Source organism: Cicer arietinum, chromosome 5 (assembly GCF_000331145.2).
Source record: "Cicer arietinum cultivar CDC Frontier isolate Library 1 chromosome 5, Cicar.CDCFrontier_v2.0, whole genome shotgun sequence".
NCBI classification, from domain to species: Eukaryota; Viridiplantae; Streptophyta; class Magnoliopsida; order Fabales; family Fabaceae; genus Cicer; species Cicer arietinum.
Genome location: NC_021164.2, coordinates 43,580,356 through 43,603,069, shown reverse-complemented (window position 1 = coordinate 43,603,069; position 22,714 = coordinate 43,580,356). Strand labels below are relative to the sequence as shown.

Genomic DNA, 22,714 nt, shown 5'->3' with positions numbered 1-22,714 from the left:
CGACGAGAGGAATCCAAAAACGATATCATTTTTTTCCAATGATGAATACGGAGGTCGAAAAAGGAAAATATAGTTCGTCCAAATAAGAAAATGTGATTGTTTCTTAAAAGAGAATATGAGTAGAGTTTCTTCAAAGTTTCAACGAGAAGAATTAAAAAACGATGTCCATTTTTTTCAATGATCAACACAGAGGCCGAAAAAGCAAAATACAGTCCGTCCATTTTTACAAAGATTATTTTTAAGACAATAAAAGAGAATATGCATACTGATACTATATTATATTATTATTACCCAAGGACAAGAAAACTTGCTTGATTGGAGAAATTTTTTTTGGTTCTTTTTTATTCCTAAATGAAATTCAAGTCCCCATCTTTTTGTTTCTTTAACAAAAAATTAAACTTAATTGAAAAAAAAATCATAGCTGAATTAAAAAATTTAATTTGAACGGACACTATCTAAATAAGTGTTACGTTTTAAATCGTAATTTCTATATCAATATTTACATGTCCTTTCGAAGTTGCTTTTGCCAAAAGGTTTGCCTGAATTTAATTTGAAATTTGACTCTTGGCCCAAAAAAAGGACATCTTCTTTCCATATATATATAGAGAATACTACTTTATTATTTAGCAATATTGCGTTGTTGTAATACTCCAAGAAGTGACATGGGTTACTCAAAACATGCAACTTACTTTTATAAAAACCGATTAGGCAGAGGAAGGTTGAATAATAAAAAAATAAATCAATAAGATGCGAAAAATAGAAGAAGATAAAGGAGACGTATATTTTTATAATAGTTCACAAAAAATTGATCCTATTTCTATTTCTCCCTTACAAAAAGAATTTACCTCAGTAAAGTCGAGGACTTAATCCACTATTTCCATATATAGCATAAAGGTATTCTTCACTCTGCCTTTTTAGGCGTTTAGTATTTTTCTCTAGCCTCTCCAAATTGTCTTCATCAAAACCTTCTTCAACTTATGGCATCTTGCCATTGAGGTTCACGAGAGTCGTGGTACCTTTTCACGTACCTCTTAGGGGTGAGAAGGTTGTTGCCACTATCGGGCTAATTTACATCAGTTTTAGTTTGTGTCTGATTTGACACATAGTTTGTTTTTCGGATTCTTACTCTCATTGAGAGTATGTTATAGATCAAGTCTTATATCAGTACAAGTGTGAGAGAACTAGATATATGAACAAGTAGTAGATTTAAGATGTTGATCAAAGGAAACACAATTGCTTCGTCTTCTTTGGAATGTTGAATTTCATCATAGCGTTTACTTCTTTTATATCATTGATTTCCATCAGTACAGAGAATCACTCGTTTGTCAAGCTTATTAAAGGCAATTGATTACTTGCTTTATTAATCGTATCAGAGGTAGACGAGCTAAGAATAACTGAAACATAATGTATCATGTATTTCTAGAGTCACTAGAACTAGAACATTGCTTGCGTTATAAGAGTCAGTCAAAACACAACATTGCTTTGCATCGCTGGAAGCGTGTGTTACAACACTTGCGTCAAAATCAAACAAATTTAATGAAGTAGAGTCTTGTTGTTCCTTTGTCTTCATACAATCACCAGAGGATATAACTTAAATCAAGGTAACATTTGACTTTGAACTAATACTTGCAATATTACGTCTTCCTCATATAGTAGACATAGTTACTTGTATATTAGGATATAATATTCTTTGTCTATAAGAAACATTTAGATTATTGTCTCTATTTTACTTGGAACTTATGCTACTCTAATATGAATAGTCATTAATATAACTCTTTGTGTTCTAACTTAATATGCACACTTTGCAAATACAGATACGAGATGATTATTCTTTATTTATTTGTTTTTGTTATCTTAAAACATCTACCAGAGAATTGTAGCGAAATCCCATTTTGCACTAACACACCCTATTAAAGTTTCTAACTCATAGTTTAGCTCACTAAATTTTAAGTGTTCTCGTTAGTCAATTATTATACAAAGGGCTTCACTCACATCTAACAAGTCTTAAGATGATTTGTGGGAAATACGATTTTTACGTTTGATTGACATTATTTTACACTCATGAAATCAAGCGGAGCATAAAATAAAAGTTACATAATTAACTAAAAATTTAGGAATAAAAACGAAGATAAAAACGACACCAAATCGATAGTTAGATAAAGTATCACCGACGCGTCGAAGCACTGACAAGATTCGACGTCAACTTTATCTAAATGTGTGAATAAGTAGAGCTTCTTGAAAGTTTCGACGAGAGGAATCCAAAAATGATATCCTTTTTTTCCAATGGTGAATACAGAGGCCGACAAAGGATAATACAGTCCGTCCAAATAAGAAAATGTGACTGTTTCTTAAAAGAGAATATGAGTAGAGCTTCTTCAAAGTTTCAACGAGAAGAATCAACAAACGATGTCCATTTTTTTCAATGATCAACACGGAGGCCAAAAAAGGATAATACAGTCCGTCCATTTTTACAAAGATAATTTTTAAGACAATAAAAGAGAATATGCATACCGAAACTATATTATATTATTTTTACCCAAGGACAAGAAAACTTGCTTGATTGGAGAAATTTTTTTTTGGTTTTTTTTTTATTCCTAAATTCAATTCAAGTCCCCATCTTTTTGTTTCTTTAACAAAAAATTTAACTTAATTGAAAAAAAAATCATAGCTGAATTAAAAAATTAAATTTGAACGGACACTATCTTAAATAAGTGTTACGTTTTAAATCGTAATTTCTATATCAATATTTACATGTCCTTTTGAAGGTGCTTTTGCCAAAAGGTTTGCCTTAATTTAATTTGAAATTTGACTCTTGGCACAAAATAAGGACATCTTAATTCCATATATATATAGAGAATACTACTTTATTATTTAGCAATATTGCATTGTTGTAATACTCCAAGAAGTGACATGGGTTACCCCAAACATGCAACTTACTTTTATAAAAACGGATTAGGCAGAATAAGTTTGAATAATAAATAAATAAATAAGATGCGAAAAATAGAAGAAGATAAATGAGACGTATATTTTTATAATAGTTCACAACAAATTGTTCCTATTTCTAGTTCCCTTTACAAAGAGATTTTACTTCAGTAAAGTCGGGGACTTAATCCACTATTTCCATATATAGCATAAAAGTATTATTTACTCTACCTTTTTAGGCTTTTAGTATTTTTCTCTAGCCTCTCCAGGTTGTCTTAATCAAAATCTTCTTCAACTTTATGGCATCTTGCGATTGAGGTTCACGAGAGTCGTGGTACCTTTTCACGTACCTCTTAGGGGTGAGAAGGTTTTTGCCACTATCGGGCTAATTTACATCAGTTTTAGTTTGTGTCTGATTTGACACAAAGTTTGTTTTTCGGATTCTAACTCTCATTGAGAGTATGTTATAGATCAAGTCCTATATTATTACAAGTGTGAGAGAACTAGATATATGAACAAGTAGTAGATTCAAGATGTTGATCAAAGGAAAAACAATTGCTTCGTCTTCTTTGGAATGTTGAATTTCATCATAGCATTTACTTCTTTTATATCATTGATTTCCTTCAGTGCAGAGAATCACTCGTTTGTCAAGCTTATTAAAGGCAATTGATTACTTGCTTTATCAATCGTATTAGAGGTAGACGAGCTGAGATTAACTGAAACATAATGTATCATGTATTTTTAGAGTCACTAGAACTAGAACATTGCTTGTGTTATAAGAGTCAGTCAAAACGCAACATTGCTTTGCGTCGATGGAAGCGTGTGTTACAACACTTTGGTCAAAATCAAACAAATTGAATGAAGTAGAGTCTTGTTATTCCTCTGTCTTCGTCCAATCACCAGAGGATATAACTTAAATCAAGGTAACATTTGAGTTTGAACTAATACTTGCAATATTATGTCTTCCTCCAATAGTAGACATAGTTACTTGTATATTAGGATATAATAGTCTGTATATAAGAAACACTTAGATTATTGTCTCTATTTTACTTGGAACTTATGTTACTCTAAGATGAATAGTCATTAATATAACTCTTTGTGTTCTAACTTAATATGCACACTTTGCAAATACAGATGCATGACGATTATTCTTTATTTGTTTGTTTTTGTTATCTTAAAACATCTACCAGAGGATTGTAGCAAAAACCCATTTTGGACTAACACACCCTATAAAAGTTTCTAACTCATATTTTAAACTCACTAAATTTTAAGTGTTCTCGTTAGTCGATTATTATACAAAGGACTTCAGTCACATGTAGTAAGTCTTAAGATGATTTGTGGGAAATACGATGTTTACGTTCCATTGACTTATTTTACACTCATGAATTCAAACTCAAGCTCACATCATACATTAATTGACACTTTAGTAAAATATGTGAATCACCAAAAGTTCCACACCAACGCCAGCCCTACAACGTGCAATAGATGTGTCTGAATGTGTCTGAAATCAACGAAGAATTCATAGGATCACCAAAATACGACTGGAAAAACAAGCAGAGCATAAAATCAAAGTTACATAATTAACTAAAAATTAAGGAGTAAGAACGAAGATAAAAACGGCACCAAACAGATAGTTAGATAAAGTATCACTGACGCGCCGAGGCACATACAAGATCTGACGTCAACTTTATCGAATTATGCGAATCAGTAGAGCTTCTTGAAAGTTTCGACGAGAGGAATCCAAAAACGATATCATTTTTTTTCCAATGATGAATACGGAGGTCGAAAAAGGAAAATATAGTCCGTCTAAATAAGAAAATGTGATTGTCTCTTAAAAGAGAATATGAGTAGAGCTTCTTCAAAGTTTCAACGAGAAGAATCAAAAAACGCTGTCCATTTTTTTCAATGATCAACACGAAGGCCAAAAAAGAAAATTAAGTCCGTCCATTTTTACAAAGATTATTTTTTAGACAATAAAAGAGAATATGCAACCGAAACTATATTATATTATTTTTACCCAAGAACAAGAAAACTTGCTTGATTGGAGAAATTTTTTTTTTTTTGGTGTTTTTTTTATTCCTAAATTAAATTTAAGTCCCCATCTTTTTGTTTCTTTAATAAAATTTTAACTTAATTAATAACAAAAACAAAAAAATTCATAGCTAAATTAAAAAATTAAATTTGAACGGACACTATCTAAATAAGTGTTACGTTTTAAATCGTAATTTCTATATCAATATTTACATGTCCTTTTGAAGTTGCTTTTGCCAAAAGGTTTGCCTTAATTTAATTTGAAATTTGACTCATGGCCCAAAAAAAGGACATCTTCCTTCCATATATATAGAGAATACTACTTTATTATTTAGCAACATTGCATTGTAATCCTCCAAGAAGTGACATGGCTTACTCAAATTCATACGTGTTTCTTGGTTTGGGACTTTTTATTATTCTCTCTTCTCAAGTTCTAGCTCAAGTTCCTCTTCTTCTTCCTCCTCCACCTCCACCTCCTCCTCCTACAATTATTTGTAAGTCATGCTAGACTATAATGTATTTTTCTACGCAAATGCACATGTTTAAAAAAATATGATTCAATATATGTATAAATATAACACACATTCTAATGAAACATATTAAAATGAAATTAATATAGTACTTAAGTTCTAGTTCAATGGGTAAATGGAAATAATGTTAGGTTAAACATTTTGTCTTAGATTTTAACCTAAGACTTCAGAGTTGCGTGTGTTAATTATGATGGAATTTACCATTTCTTCTAAAATAAAATAAAAATGATATTATTATAAAACTAGGACCCTCAAATTAAACTTATTAAAATAATATTAATATTAAACTTATAACTTTATAATTATTTGGTTTCAATTTTAGATCCTGAAATTGTATTATATTTTATTTTAACTCTTATAAGTTTTTTTTTATTTGAATTAAGTCCTTGCAAATATAAAAAATGTCGTTTTAAATTCTTAAGTTAGTTTATGGGATCACATGGTGCGACATTATAGGATCACATTTGATCTCAAGGACTAAATATAAACTTTTTAAAATTTGCTGAGATTAAAATCAAACAAAAACACTTAGAATGACTAAAACCAAAAAATAATATAACTGCATGAACTAAAATCATATTCAGACCTCAAACTTTTATTAAGGTATACGATTTTTTAAGAAGTCAGAAAATCATACTTATAAGGTTTATATATAAATTTTTATTTCACTTTTACATTTCTTGATATAATGCATTCTCCAATAGATATTTTAAACACAATATGGAAACCCCAATGACAACTGTGCATAGTTATGCTGGCCTGATGCATGAAGTGACACTTCTAGAAGCTGAAGCTGATCGGATGACTTTCCGTGCAAATTTGATAAAGAAGAATGTTGCTAAATCTATTCATCAAAGCCGTAAATTTCTAAATCATTTATTTGATGAAGAAGATAAAGTTTCCAAAAGTAATGAGGAAGATAAAGTTTCCATAACTGATAAGGAAGATAAAGTTTCCAGAAATGACAAGGAAGACAAAATTTCAAATAATGAAGAGAAAAACAAAGTTTTAAAAAATAAGGAGAAAGAGAAGGTTTTTAAAAGTGACAAGGAAGATAAAGTTTTCAAAAATGATAATAAAAATACAATTACAAATTAAAAATAATGAAAAAAAAATGAAGTTTACAAATGTGACGAAGAAGATAAACTTTCTTTAATATTTCCCATGTATTAATAGCATGCAAGAATGTATATATTAACTGTATAAATAAAAGGGTGAAAGTAGACATTATACTTATAACTTGCCATATATATACATCAAAACATGAGTTATATATAGTTCATATCAATATTTGGGTAATGATATATTGATATCAGATGTCAAACATTACAAACTTACACCTTTAATACTTTGAAGAAGATGAATTAAATTATATCAATCCAATTTGTCGAATAATCTTGAATTATGTAGATGATTTTATATACAAAACTTCAAACAATTTAGAAACTCGTTGGTAAAAGTTTTAGTAATAGATATTGTAACATTCTGATTTAATTCAAACTATTATTAATGAAATTACAAACGTGAAAAATGTGGATTATTATTATTTAAAACAAGGCTAAAATAAAATAATTATTTGATCTAAACCAAATAATAAATTTTCTTTTATTGACTTCCACAATAAAAACATAGTCATTACAATTAATTACAAACAAACAAGTAGTTGTGTAAATAAAAGAACGAAATCCTAAAGTCAAGACTCTTGGGTTTTTTCTACCCAAGAGAAAACCTAGTTGGTCACAATTTTGAATGCTTGTGAAAAATTCTCAAGGCTAACACCAGTGTTAAAAAGACAAATCAGAGCCTCCAATTACACTATCGTTTTACAATTTTAATAATTTCCACATAATTTATATCCTTTTTTTTTATTCAGATAACTTATATACTTTCATAAAAATAGAGTTTGTGATTATCAAATATATAAATTTTCTCTTAAATCATAGTTAATATTATAGACCCGGAACAGTTGTAAAATGGTGATTAGTTCTACTTTGATTAGTAATAATTTTTTCATCTCTAAAAAAATTGTTAAGTTTTTATGATTAAATTTTTGCAAAACATTGTTTCTATCATATTATTTCTAGAGTAAAAATTCTTATTTAATTAAAAACTCTATAATTTTTTTTCAATATGATGTATTCTTCTTATAACCTTACATATTTACAAAATTAATACATTAATAAATTATTTATATCTTATTCAAAAAAATTTAAACCCCATGCAAAACATGGGTAATAGTCTAATAATATATTAAAATAGACTCCTAAATACTATTGTAACACATCATCTGATATTGTGTCATTTCATTCAATAATTGTCACCACAACAAAAATTTGATGTGCCATATGTAATATTATATATAACTATTCATGTGCCATCATTATTGGTAATAATTTTTCTATGGTTTTAACTCCAATTAATATATTGGTCCTTTCAATGCTTAAATATATAAATGACAACAATTTGTGGAAGTTATTTTGTATCATATATTGCTTATGTTTATTTGGAAATTGGAAGACAATGACACATAAACTTTGGTCTCTATGCAACTTTTCTATTTATAAGTTGTTTAGATTGATTGGGGACAATTTTGTAATTTCTAGCATCTAATTTTTTATTCTTTTTATATTTATTTTACGTGCTTTTTATAATTAATGTTTATATATTTGAGTTTTAATTCTAACTATAATATGTTATGATATCTTTATGATCAATTATTGTGTATACATTTGGTGCAAATACTTTTGAACAAATTGTGCTTATATTTTATTATGAATTAAGTTACGTGTTGTAATACCCCAAATTTTATAATAAATATTTTCTTAATGAAATAGAATTTTGGATAATTAATTTGGTGTTAAAACTATTTTAGAATATATGTGGATAAATCTTGTGACTAACTTTCATTATATGGGAGCTTTCTATGATACGCTAATTTTGTATATATTTGAATAAATAAGTGATATAAATAACAAATATAATATTTTATAATTTTATATATTTTTATATTTTTTTCTATAAATAATAGTATTTTAGTGTAAATATTTTAAAGAATAAGATTTTAGGCGACTCTACATGTATATGTGTGTTCGCAGTTAATGTGATATTTTCTTGTATGTTTGACTGATGTTAAGTGTGCACATATTTAATTATTTATAAACATATGTTATTTTAATTATTTATTTTACAAATAATTATCTTGATATATTAATATTTTTAATATTTATTTTCTTTATTTTTATATAGTTGCACATATTTATTTTTATTTATTTTATCATTTTGACTATTCTATAAAGATAATGTTTTTTTATGTGATTATTTTGAAAGATGTTATAGTAGTAATTATAGTTATTATTTTGAATATGAGCGTTTTGGTTAAAATTCGATTTATTATTTTAAGGATAGATAATATTATGTTAAAATGAGTATTTTGGAGAAAAGTTTCTAGAAAAGTAAAATAAACTATTTATTTATTGTAGGCTTTTAGAAATACTAGAAAAATGAATTTTGGACAAAACGACTGTTTACACCCCTATTTTCTACTTATGCATATTACTTTAGGCTATTACTTGTTGGACTTTCTCTTTCCTACACCTGCGAAATTGCTCATTACACCTCTATTCCTGCAAAAGACACATACTAGACTCTCGTGTGTTGGGTCTTACAGCCTGTTTTACTCATGTAAAATTTATCATGTAACCCCAAAAAAAAAAATTAAAATGTCAAAAATACCCTCAATTATTTTTTTATGATTTCACACAATCTAAGGTAAATTTTTTTCACCCTTTTTTTATTTCCGGAGTCGTAAAAAAGTTTTCCGGTATGTTCAATTTTTCTGGTAACTATCGGAATACTTGTAATAAGATTTCGGGTACGTAAGGTATATTCCGGAAAACATAAAACGAAGTTTTCCGGTACAAAAGGGAAAAGTTGTGTACCGGAAAACTTAATTGACAAGTTATCCGGTACAAAATTGGCTTCCGGAAAACTTCATATACAAGTTTTTCGGTACATAACTATTTTTTAAAATTTATTTTTAAGTTTTTTGAATTTTATTAATTTATTTTAAATGTTAACGGATATGGATAAACTATTACTATTAATGGATAAAACATGCGTCGATACTACAAATATTTTTGACACATATCAGGTAAGAATAAATATAATTAATATTGTAAAAATATATTATTGTTATTAATTATAATTTATTTTATTTCAGATATTTGATACAAGGGATGCTGTTGTGAATTGGGTAAAAGAAATCGGTATAAAAATTAATGTTATTGTTATTATCAGAAGATCAGATATAGAGACGGGAGAGAGAGTAAGGAGAAATAAATTACTATTAATTTGTGACAAAGGGAGAAAATACAAGTGTGCTGCTACTTCAACTCGAAGTTCAACAAAAAAGTGTGATTGTCCTTTCAAGCTTAGATCAAAACCATTAAAAGATGGTTCAGGATGGATAGTTAAAGTAATTTGTGGAATTCACATCCATGAATTACCTGATACTTTGGAGGGGCATGCATATGTTGGACGCTTAGATGAAGAAGAAAGAAAGCATGTTCATGACTTAACAAAATATAATGGAGCATCGAGACACATATTACTCTCATTGAAAGACCGAGATAAGAGTAATGTTACTAAAATATCATAAATATATAAATAGAGGAGTATGATTCGATTGAACGTGAGAGGTAATAGAACAAAGATGCAACATTTATTCACGTTAATTGAAGATGAAAAATATGTGTGTCGGAATAGAAAGTGTGAAGACACTGATGTTATGAAAGATATTTTTTTGGGCACATCTTGATTCAGTGAAGACTTTGATGTTATGAGAGATATTCTTTACTCTTACACGGTAAAGTTCTAAATCAAAAGACTGAGCTCTGATACCAATTGAAGTAGTTGGAAAATACAAGACACGTGAGTTTGAATTGTGTTTGCCATTTTTGAAGGCTATTTAGACATCCTTACACAAATTGTTCTTTATCAAAACATGCAACTTACTTTTATAAAAAAAGGTTTAGACAGAGTAAGGTTGAATAATAAATAAATAAATAAATAAATAAATAAATAAATAAATAAGATGCGAAAAATAGAAGAAGATAAAAGAGACATATTTTTATAATAGTTCACAACAAATAGTTCCTATATCTAGCACTCCCTTTACAAAGAGATTTTACCTTAGCACAGTCGATGACTTAATCCACTATTTCCATAAATAACATAAAAGTATTCTTTACTCTGCCTTTTTAGGCTTTTAGTATTTTTCTCTAGCCTCTACAGGTTGTCTCCATCAAAACCTTCTTCAACTTTCTGGCATCTTGCCATTAAGATTCATGAGAGTCGTGGTACCTTTTCACGTACCTCTTAGGGGTGAGAAGGTTGTTGTCTGATTTGACACAAAGTTTGTTTTTCGAATTCTAACTCTAATTGAGAGGGTGTTACAGATCAACTCCTCTATCAGTACAAGTGTCAGAAAACAAGATATATGAACAAGTAGTAGATTCTAGATGTTGATCAGATGATGCACAATTGCTTCGTCTTCTTTGGAATGTCGAATTTCATCATAGCATTTACTTCTTTTATATCATTGATTTCCTTCAGTGCATACGACATAAGTTAGAATTATATGATCAGAAACTTGAAATGATTATCAGTGGCAGAGAATCACTCGCTTGTCAAGCTTATTAGAGGCAATTGATTACTTGCTTTATCAATCGTATCAGAGGTAGACGAGCCGAGAATAGCTGAAACATAATGTATCATGTATTTATAGAGTCACTAGAACTAGAACATTGCTTGTGTTATAAGAGTCAGTCAAAACACAACATTGCTTTGCGTCGTTGGAAGCGTGTGTTACAACACTTGCGTCAAAATCAAACAAATTGAATGAAGTAGAGTCTTGTTGTTCCTCAGTCTTCGTACAATCACCAGAGGATATAACTTAAATCAAGGTAACATTTGACTTTGAACTAATACTTGCAATATTACGTTTTCCTCCAATAGTAGACATAGTTACTTGTGTAATAGGATATAATATTCTTTGTGCATAAGAAACACTTAGATTATTGTCTCTATTTTACTTAGAACTTATGCTACTCTAATATGAATAGTCATTAATATAACTCTTTGTGTTCTAACTTAATATGCACACTATGCAAATACAGACACGAGATGATTATTCTTTATTTGTTTGTTTTTGTTATCTTAAAATATCTATCAGAGGATTGTAGCGAAATCCCATTTTGCACTAACACACCCTATTAAAGTTTCTAACTCATAGTTTAAGCTCACCAAATTTTAAGTGTTCTCGTTAGTCAATTATTATACAAAGGGCTTCACTCACATCTAACAAGTCTTAAGATGATTTGTGGGAAATACGATTTTCACGTTTGATTGACATTATTTTACACTCATGAAATCAAGCGGAGCATAATATTAAAGTAACATAATTAACTAAAAAGTTAGGAATAAAAACGAAGATAAAAACGACACCAAATCGATAGTTAGATAAAGTATCACCGATGCGTCGAAGCACTGACAAGATCCGACGTCAACTTTATCGAAATATGCGAATCAGTAGAGCTGATTGAAAGTTTCGACGAGAGGAATCCAAAAACGATATCATTTTTTTCCAATGATGAATACGGAAGTCGAAAAAGGAAAGTATTGTCCGTCTAAATAAGAAAATGTGATTGTTTCTTAAAAGAGAATATGAGTATAGCTTCTTCAAAGTTTCAACGAGAAAAATCAAAAAACGATGTCCATTTTTTTCAATGATCAACACATAGGCCGAAAAAAAAAATACAGTCCGTCCATTTTTACAAAGATTATTTTTAAGACAATAAAAGAGAATATGCATACCGAAACTATATTATATTATTTTTACCCAAGGACAAGAAAACATGCATGATTGGAGAAAATTTTTTTGGTTTTTTTTTATTCCTAAATTAAATTCAAGTCCCCATCTTTTTGTTTCTTTAACAAAAAATTTAACTTAATTGAAAAAAAAAAATCATAGCTGAATTAAAAAATTATATTTGAACGGACACTATCTAAATAAGTGTTACGTTTTAAATCGTAATTTCTATATCAATATTTACATGTCCTTTTGAAGTTGCTTTTGCCAAAAGGTTTGCCTTAATTTAATTTGAAATTTGACTCTTGGCCCAAAAAAAGGACATCTTCTTTCCATATACATAGAGAATACTACTTTATTATTTAGCAATATTGCATTGTTGTAATACTACAAGAAGTGACATGGGTTACTCAAAACATGCAAGTTACTTTTATAAAAAAGGATTAGGCAGAGTAAGGTTGAATAATAAATAAATAAATAAATAAATAAATAAATAAGATGCGAAAAATAGAAGAAGATAAAGGAGACGTATATTTTTATAATAGTTCACAACAAATTGTTCCTATTTCTATTTCTCCCTTTCAAAAAGATTTTACCTCAGTAAAGTCGAGGACTTAATCCATTATTTCCATATATAGCATAAAGGTATTCTTTACTCTGCCTTTTTAGGCTTTTAGTATTTTTCTCTAGCCTCTCCAGATTGTCTTCATCAAAACCTTCTTCAACTTATGGCATCTTGCCATTGAGGTTCACGAGAGTCGTGGTACCTTTTCACGTACCTCTTAGGGGTGAGAAGGTTGTTGTCACTATCGGGCTAATTTACATCAGTTTTAGTTTGTGTCTGATTTGACACAAAGTTTGTTTTTCGGATTCTAACTCTCATTGAGAGTATGTTATAGATCAAGTCATTTATCAGTACAAGTGTGAGAGAACTAGATATATGAACAAGTAGTAGATTCAAGATGTTGATCAAAGGAAGCACAATTGCTTCGACTTCTTTTGAATGTTGAATTTCATCATAGCGTTTACTTCTTTTATATCATTGATTTCCTTCAGTGCATACGACATAAGTTAGAGTTATATGATCAGAAACTTGAAATGATTATCAGTGGCAGAGAATCACTCGTTTGTCAAGCTTATTAAAGGCAATTGATTACTTGCTTTATCAATCGTATCAGAGGTAGACGAGCTGAGAATAACTGAAACATAATGTATCATGTATTTTTAGAGTCACTAGAACTAGAACATTGCTTGCGTTATAAGAGTCAGTCAAAACGCAATATTGCTTTGCGTCGTTGGAAGCGTGTGTTACAACACTTGCGTCAAAATCAAACAAATTGAATGAAGTAGAGTCTTGTTGTTCCTTTGTCTTCGTCCAATCACCAGAGGATATAACTTAAATCAAGGTAACATTTGACTTTGAACTAATACTTGCAATATTACATCTTCCTCCCATAGTAGACATAGTTACTTGTATATTAGGATATAATAGTCTGTATATAAGAAACATTTAGATTATTGTCTCTATTTTACTTGGATCTTTTGCTACTCTAAGATGAATAGTCATTAATATAACTCTTTGTGTTCTAACTTAATATGCACACTTTGCAAATACAGATGCATTATGATTATTCTTTATTTGTTTGTTTTTGTTATCTTAAAACATCTACCAGAGGATTGTACCAAAAACCCATTTTGGACTAACACACCCTATAAAAGTTTCTAACTCATATTTTAAGCTCACTAACTTTTAAGTGTTCTCGTTAGTCAATTATTAAACAAAGGGCTTCAGTCACATGTAGTAAGTCTTAAGATGATTTGTGGGAAATACGAATTTTCCGTTCCATTGACTTATTTTAAACTCATGAATTCAAACTCACGCTCACATCATACATTAATTGACACTTTCATAAAATATGTGAATCACCAAAAGTTCCAAGCAACGCCAGCCCTACAACGTGCAATAGATGTGTCTGAATGTCTCTGAAATCAGCGAAGAATTCATAGGATCACAAAAATCGGTCTGGTAAATCAAGCGGAGCATAAAATCAAAGTTACATAATTAACTAAAAATTTAGCAGTAAGAACGAAGATAAAAACGACACCAAATCGATAGTTAGATATAGTATCACTGACGCGTCGAGGCACTGACAAGATCTGACGTCAACTTTATCAAAATATGCGAATCAGTAGAGCTTCTTAAAAGTTTCGACGAGAGGAATCTAACAATATCATTTTTTCCAATGATGAATACGGAGGTCGAAAAAGGAAAATATAGTCCGTCTAAATAAGAAAATGTGATTGTTTCTTAAAAGAGAATATGAGTAAAGCTTCTTCAAAGTTTCAATGAGAATAATCAAAAAACGATGTCCATTTTTTTCAATGATCAACACGGAGGCCGAATAAGGAAAATACAGTCTGTCCATATTTACAAAGATTATTTTTTAGACAATAAAAGAGAATATGCAATCGAAACTATATTATATTATTTTTACCCAAGGACAAGAAAACTTGCTTGATTGGAGAATTTTTTTTTTTTGGTGTTTTTTTTATTCCTAAATTAAATTTAAGTCCCCATCTTTTTGTTTCTTTAATAAAATTTTAACTTAATTGAAAACAAAAACAAAAAAAATTCATAGCTGAATTAAAAAAATTAAATTTGAACGGACACTATCTAAATAAGTGTTACGTTTTAAATCGTAATTTCTATATCAATATTTACATGTCCTTTTGAAGTTGCTTTTGCCAAAAGGTTTGCCTTAATTTAATTTGAAATTTGACTCTTGGCCCAAAAAAAGGACATCTTCTTTCCATATACATAGAGAATACTACTTTATTATTTGGCAACATTGCATTGTAATCCTCCAAAGAAGTGACATGGCTTACTCAAATTCATATATGTTTCTTGGTTTGGGATTTTTTATTATTCTCTCTTCTCAAGTTCTAGATCAAGTTCCTCTTCTTCCTCCTCCACCTCCACCTCCACCTCCACCTCCTCCTCCTACAATTATTTGTAAGTCATGCTAGACTATAATGTATTTTTCTACGTCAAATTCACATGTTTTAAAAATTATGATTCAATACATGTATAAATATAAGACACATTCTAATGAGACATATTAAAATGAAATTAATATAGTACTTAAGTTCTAGTTCAATGGGTAAATGGAAAGAATGTTAGGTTAAACATTTTGTCTCAGATTTTAACCTAAGACTGCAGAGCTGCGTGTGTTAATTATGATGGAATTTACCATTTCTTCTAAAATAAAATAAAAATGATATTATTATAAAACTAAGACCCTCAAATTAAACTTATTAAAATAATATTAATATTAAACTTATAACTTTATAATTATTTGATTTCAATATGATTTTAGTTCTTGAAATTGTATTGTTTTTTATTTTAACTCTTATAAGTTTTTTTTTTTTTGAATTAAGTCCTTGCAGATATAAAAAATGTCGTTTCAAATTCTTAAGTTAGTTTATGGGATCACATGGTACGACACTATAGGATCACATTTGAGCTCAAAGACTAAATATAGATTTTTTAAAATTTGCTGAGATTAAAATCAAACAGAAACACTTAGAAGGACTAAAACCAAAAAATAATATAACTGCATGAACTAAAATTATATTCAGACCTCAAACTTTTATTAAGGTATACGATTTTTTAAGAAGTTAGAAAATCATACTTATAAGGTTTATATATAAATTTTTATTTCACTTTTACATTTCTTGATATAATGCATTCTCCAATAGATATTTTAAACACAATATGGAAACCCCAATGACAACTGTGCATAGTTATGCTGGCCTGATGCATGAAGTGACACTTCTAGAAGCTGAAGCTGATCGGATGACTTTCCGTGCAAATTTGATAAAGAAGAATGTTGCTAAATCTATTCATCAAAGCCGAAAATTTCTAAATCATTTATTTGATGAAGAAGATAAAGTTTCCAAAAGTAATGAGGAAGATAAAGTTTCCATAACTGATAAGAAAGATAAAGTTTCCAGAAATGACAAGGAAGACAAAATTTCAAATAATGAAGAGAAAAACAAAGTTTTAAAGAATGAGGAGAAAGAGAATGTTTTTAAAAGTGACAAGGAAGATAAAGTTTTCAAAAATGATAATAAAAATACAATTACAAATTAAAAATAATGAAAAAAAAAATGAAGTTTACAAATGTGACGAAGAAGATAAACTTTCTTTAATATTTCCCATGTATTAATATAGCATGCAAAAATTTATATATTAACTGTATAAATAAAAGGGTGAAAGTAGACATTATACTTATAACTTGCCATATATATACATCAAAACTTGAGTTATATATAGTTCATATCAATATTTGGGTAATGATATATTGATATATATCAGATGTCAAACATTACAAACTTACACCTTCAATACCTCTTTGAAGAAGACGAATTAAATTAAATCAATCCAATTGTTGAATATTCTTGAATTATGTTGATGATCTTATATACAAAACTTCAAACAATTTAGAAACTCGTTGGTAAAAGTTTTAGTAATAGATATTGTAACATTCTGATTTAATTCAAACTATTATTAACGAAATTACAAACATGAAAAATGTGGATTATTATTATTATTTAAAACAAGGCTAAAATAAAATAATTATTTGATCTAAACCAAATAATAAATTTTCTTTTATTGACTTCCACAATAAAAACATAGTCATTACGATTCCAAACAAACAAGTAGTTGTGTAAATAAAAGAACGAAATCCTACAGTCAAGACTCTTGGATTTTTTCTACCCAAGAGAAAACCTAGTTGGTCACAATTTTGAATGCTTGTGAAGAATTCTCAAGGCTAACACCAGTGTTAAAAAGAAAAATCAGAGCCTCCAATTACACTATCATTTCACAATTTTAATAATTTCCACATAATTTATATCCTTTTTTTTATTCAGATAACTTATATACTTTCATAAAAATAGAGTTTGTGATTATAAAATATATATATATATATATATATATATATATATATATATATATTCACTTAAATCATAGTTAATATTATAGACCCGGAACAGTTGTAAAATGGTGATTAGTTCTACTTTGATTATTAATAATTTTTTCATCTCTAAAAAAATTGTTAAGTTTTTATGATTAAATTTCTGCAAAACATTGTTTTTCTCATATTATTTCTAGAGTAAAAATTCTTATTTAATTAAAAACTCTATAATTTTTTTCAATATGATGTATTCTTCCTATAACCTTACCTATTTATAAAATTAATACATTAATAAATTATTTATATCGTATTCAAAAAAATTTAAACCCCATGCAAAACATGGGTAATAGTCTAATAATATATTAAAATAGACTCCTAAATAGTACTGTAACACATCATCTGATATTGTGTCATTTCATTCAATTATTGTCACCACAACAAAAATCTGATGTGCCATATGTAATATTATATATAACTATTCATGTGCCATGAGTTATAAATTTAGGAACAATCAATATTAGTTAATTGACACTCATTGCTGCTCCATCATTATTGGTAATAATTTTTCTATGGTTTTAACTCCAATTAATATATTGGTCCTTTAAATGCTTAAATATATAAATGAAAACAATTTGTGGAAGTTATTTTGTATCATATATTGCTTATGTTTATTTGGAAATTGGAAGACAATGACACATAAACTTTGGTCTCTATACAACTTTTCTATTTATAAGTTGTTTAGATTGATTGAGGACAATTTTGTAATTTCTTGCATCTAATTTGTTATTATTTTTATATTTATTTTACGTGCTTTTGATAATTTATGTTTATATATTTGAGTTTTAATTCTAACTATAATATGTTACGATATCTTTATGATCAATTATTGGTGCAAATATTTTTGAACAAATTGTGCTTATATTTTATTATGAATTATGTTATGTGTTGTAACACCCCAAATTTTATAATAAATATTTTCTTAATGAAATAGAATTTTAGATAATTAATTTGGTGTTAAAACTATTTTAGAATATATGTGGATAAATCTTGTGACTAACTTTCATTATATGGGAGCTTTCTATGATACGCTAATTTTGTATATATTTGAATAAATAAGTGATATAAATAACAAATATAATATTTTATAATTTTATATATTTTTTCTATAAATAATAGTACTTTAGTGTAAATATTTTAAAGAATAAGATTTTAGGCGACTCTACATGTATATGTGATTTCGCAGTTAATGTGATATTTTCTTGTATGTTTGACGGATGTTAAGTGTGCACATATTTAATTATTTATAAACATATGTTATTTTAATTATTTATTTTACAAATAATTATCTTGATATATTAGTAATTTTAATATTTATTTTCTTTATTTTTATATAGTTGCACATATTTATTTTTTGTTATTTTATCATTTTGACTATTCTATAAAGATGATGTTTTTTTATGTGATTATTTTGAAAGATGTTATAGTAATAATTATAGTTATTATTTTGAATATGAGAGTTTTAGTTAAAATTCGATGTATTATTTTAAGAATAGATAATATTATGTAAAAATGAATATTTTGGAGAAAAGTTTCTAGAAAAGTAAAATAAACTATTTATTTATTGTGAGCTTTTAGAAATACTAGAAAATGAATTTTGGACCAAACGACTGCTTACACCCGTATTTTCTACTTCTGCATTTTAATTTAGGGGATTAATTGTTGGACTTTTTCTTTCCTACACCTGCGAAATTGCTCATTACACCTATATTCCTGCAACAACACATACTAGACTCTCCTGTGCTAGGTATTACAGCTTGTTTTACTCTTTTAGAATTTATCCTGTGCCCCCAAAATTTGCCTTGTACCCCGAAAAAAAATAAAAAATGTCCAAAATACCCTCAATTTTTTTTTTACGATTTCACACAATCTAAGGTAAATTTTTTTTCACCCTATTTTTATTGCCGGAGTCGTGAAAAAGTTTTCCAGTAGTTTCCATTTTTCTGGTAACTATCGGAATACTTGTAATAAGATTTCTGGTACATAAGGTATATTCTAGAAAACTTAAAACGAAGTTTTCCGTTACAAAAGGGAAAAGTTGTGTACCGGAAAACTTAATTGACAAGTTATCCGGTACAGAATTGGCTTCCAGAAAACTTCATATACAAGTTTTCCATTACATAACAATTTTTTAAAATTTATTTTTAAGTTTTTTTGAATTTTATTAATTTTTTTAAAATGTTAACAAAAATGGATAAACTGCTACTATTAATGGATAAAACATGCATCGATACTACAAATATTTTTGACACATAACAGGTATGAATAAATTTAATTAATATTGTAAAAATATATTATTGTTATTAATTATAGTTTATTTTATTTCAGATATTTGATACAAGGGATGCTTTTGTGAATTGGACAAAAGAAATCGGGAATGTTATTGTTATTATCAGAAGATCAGATATAGAGACGGGAATGAAAGGAAGGAGAAATAAATTAACATTAAGTTGTGACAAAGGGAGAAAATACAAGTGTGTTGCTAGTTCAACTCGAAGTTCAACAAAAAAGTGTGATTGTCCTTTCCAGCTTAGATCAAAACCATTAAAAGATGGTTCAAGATGGATAGTTAAAGTAATTTGTGGAATTTACAGCCATGAATTATCTGATACTTTGGAGGGGCATGCATATGTGGGACGCTTAGATGAAGAAGAAAGAAAGCATGTTCATGACTTAACAAAATATAATGGTGCACCGAGACACATATTACTCTCATTGCAAGACCGAGATAAGAGTAATGTTACTAAAGTATCACAAATATATAAACGGAGGAGTATGATTCGATTGCACGTGAGAGGTAATAGAACAAAGATGCAACATTTATTCACGTTAATTGAAGATGAAAAATATGTGTGTTGGAATAGAAAGTGTGAAGACTCTGATGTTATGAGAGATATTTTTTTGGGCGCATCCTGATTCAGTGAAGACTCGGATGTTATGAGAGATATTTTTTACTCTTACACGGTAAAGTTCTAAATCAAGAGACCGAGCTCTGATACCAATTTAAGTAGTTGGAAAATACAAGACACAGGAGTTTGAATTGTGTTTGCCCTTTTTGAAGGCTATTTAGATTTCCTTACACAAATTGTTTTTTTATCAAAACATGCAACTTACTTTTATAAAAAAAGGTTTAGACCGAGTAAGGTTGAATAATAAATAAATAAATAGATAAATAAGATGCAAAAAATAGAAGAAGATAAAAGAAACATATTTTTATAATAGTTCACAACAAATTGTTCCTATATCTAGCTCTCCCTTTACAAAGAGATTTTACCTTAGCACAGTCGAGGACTTAATCCACTATTTCCATAAATAGCATAAAGGTATTTTTACTCTGCCTTTTTAGGCTATTAGTATTTTTCTCTAGCCTCTCTAGGTTGTCTTCATCAAAAACTTCTTCAACTTTCTGGCATCTTGCCATTAAGATTCATGAGAGTCGTGGTACCTTTTCACGTACCTCTTAGGGGTGAGAAGGTTGTTGTTTGATTTGACACAAAGTTTGCTTATTTGATTGAGCTGGAAGAAAACTTTTGTTGGGCATTAGAGAGACTAAGAGATTTATTTGTTACACAAAATAAATTTCCTCAAGTAATTGTGACAGATAGAGATCTTGCGTTAATGAATGCAATTGGCATTATATTTCCACATGCTGTTAATTTACTTTGTCGATTTCATATCGACAAAAATGTTGGATCAAAATGCAAGAAATATGTCTTAATGGATAGACAAGAGTTGGTATTGAATATGTGGAATGTATTGTAGTGATGAAAAAGAGTATATCATGCGCTTGCACATGTTTGAGCAATCATGTGTTGATACTAAAGTGTTTGTTGATTATGTGAAAGAAACTTGGTTGACTCCACATAAGGAAAGATTTGTTGAAGCAATGGAGAAAATTAAGCATGGAATGTGAGCTCACCCAAGACACAGAAGATGGATCAAAGTTGGATATGTCTATTGAGATGAATGCCTTATGGAAACGCTTTCGATCACTTGATGTTATAGGGAAACGAGTATTGAAGAGTAAAGTGCGTGAACTTGCTTTTCCAAGTACAAGTTCAATGTGTCCACCACCTGAAAAAGTCCAAACCAAAGGACGAGTGAAGAAGAGTAACGGTAAGAAGTCAGATGGATATGATGTATATCGAGACCCTTCTTACTTTGAGCATGCTGATGCAACATATTGTGAAGATTTTGGTTCCCAACCATCTCAGTCAAAGAAGAGACAAGCCTCTCAATCAAATAAACAACCCTCTCAGTCATCTCAATCTTCAAAACATTTGTTATGGAGATAATTTCCTGATGTTATTCATCCATACATTGATGACATATTTGATGTGGCAGCGGATGGAAATTTTGGTTTTCGTGCTATTGCATTATTGCTCGGACACTGTCAATAGTGTTGGTCTTTGGTCCGCAATAGTTTGGACCAGGAGATTGCTTCTCATGTAACTCCATATGATAGATTGTTCACAGGACGCATTAGAGAACTAAGAGATTCGTTGAAGATATTCGGCTTAGGTCTTCAACCCATTGATAAATGGTTGTCCATACCTGATGTGAGTTACGTGATAGTGACAACATATAATATTATTCTTGTCACGTTTGGCCAGACATTTTCAATGACTTTCTTTCCTACAAGGGATTCACATTCAGGATCGACAAAAAATGATCACATTTGTTGTATTGGTTTTGTTAATGGAAATCACTAGGTTCCAGTAATTATTTTCTTTTATTTTTTTATTTATTTTTCTTCCATAATTAGATTCTTCTGTTTTGTTAATTTATTTAATTTTTGCAGTTAAAGATGAAATATGGATTTCCAGTGTTAGACATTGCACCAGGTTGGAAGCAATATCGCACCGATGAAGCAACTTCTGAGGCAATAGCATATACAGGGCGTCTACAACACCGACGGCATTTATTAGGTCGGTTGCCACGTGTTACCCAAAACCCACCAACGGAACCCGTAGATGCAATGTCATTAGATGAACCTTAATGTTTTAAAATTAATACAAAATCACTTGTTATTAATTAATTTTAGTTTTTTGTCGTTCGATTTTATCTTGTAATTAATTCATTTTATTTTTCATCACAAACAGTTTAAAGTAACCTACATAACAATAACGCGTAAAGTAACTCAAATAACAATAATTAATAAAGTGTTCATAAAAAGTAATCGACATAATAATAATTAATAAAGTGTTCATAAAAAGTAACTGACATACTAATAATTAATAAAGTGTTCATAAAAAGTAACGACATAACAATAACGCATAAAATGTTCATAAAAAGTAACCGACATTACAATAGTTCATAAAAAGTAT

General features: G+C 28.7%; 2 long non-coding RNA genes across 2 annotated transcripts; both read left to right on the top strand.

Moving 5' to 3' along the window:
* Positions 1 to 641: 641 nt before the first annotated feature.
* LOC113784391 (uncharacterized) lies at positions 642 to 6,771 on the top strand. The gene is made up of 3 exons (XR_003470427.2): positions 642 to 1,601; positions 2,297 to 5,447; positions 6,188 to 6,771. It is a non-coding gene; the product is annotated as an uncharacterized lncRNA (long non-coding RNA).
* A 5,968-nt stretch (positions 6,772 to 12,739) lies between these two features.
* Positions 12,740 to 16,361, top strand: LOC113784390 (uncharacterized). The gene is made up of 2 exons (XR_012163034.1): positions 12,740 to 15,364; positions 16,111 to 16,361. It is a non-coding gene; the product is annotated as an uncharacterized lncRNA (long non-coding RNA).
* Positions 16,362 to 22,714: the final 6,353 nt, after the last annotated feature.